We start from the raw sequence: 760 nt of genomic DNA, 5'->3' as shown, positions 1-760 counted from the left end.
CAACACTGGCTTCCCCATTGGCTGAAGTAATTGGACAGAGTGAAGAACTGTGTGTGGAGGGGATCAATGGGGTGATGGATAACCAATAATTAGTTTTACCTATTAATACGATGCTGACACATTCTGAACTGAAACAATCTCATCCATCGCTGCACTCCAAGGAGCTTACACTCCAACATCACAGTCACTTATTATTATCACTATATATTTCTATAGCTCTGACATATACCGCGCCAGTCACATTTTCTGCACAAGAGGAGCTTACACTCTAATGTCCCCTCCCCCACAGTCATATCAGTCTCTGTACAGAGGAGCTTACACTCTAATGTCCCCTCCAGTCACATCAGTCTCTGTACAGAGGAGCTTACACTCTAATGTCCCCTCCAGTCACATCAGTCTCTGTACAGAGGAGCTTACACTCTAATGTCCCCTCCACAACCAAAAACCCAAAGTGAACACTGAGGGGACGCTAAGTCATCTGCCAGAATGTTTATAGATTGTGGGATGGCACAGAAGTACACTGGAGGAAACCCACACAGACATGGCCCGGACATACATACTCCATGCAGATACTGTCCTTGGTGTGATGGTTAAAGAGCTTATAGGAATTGTACACACCTGACATCGGAGAAAAGTTAGCGTATATGATCCGCATGCTTGTTCTGGGTCGGTGACTCAAAGTACTGAAGCCAGGGGATCAGAATGACAGCCAGGTATGTAGCACTTCCCAAAACTGTAACCTTACCTATTTCTCCTCCTC

General features: G+C 45.5%; 1 protein-coding gene across 1 annotated transcript in view; it reads right to left on the bottom strand.

Annotated features, from left to right (window-relative positions):
* KIF19 (kinesin family member 19) overlaps window positions 1-760 on the bottom strand; it is a 46,362-nt gene that overhangs the window by 45,296 nt on the left and 306 nt on the right. The gene's annotated exons all lie outside the window — the stretch shown is intronic.

This window comes from Nanorana parkeri, unplaced genomic scaffold (genome assembly GCF_000935625.1).
Source record: "Nanorana parkeri isolate BGI_ZX_2015 unplaced genomic scaffold, ASM93562v1 scaffold1157, whole genome shotgun sequence".
Classification (NCBI taxonomy): domain Eukaryota; kingdom Metazoa; phylum Chordata; class Amphibia; order Anura; family Dicroglossidae; genus Nanorana; species Nanorana parkeri.
This window is presented reverse-complemented; position numbering and strand designations above follow the sequence as displayed.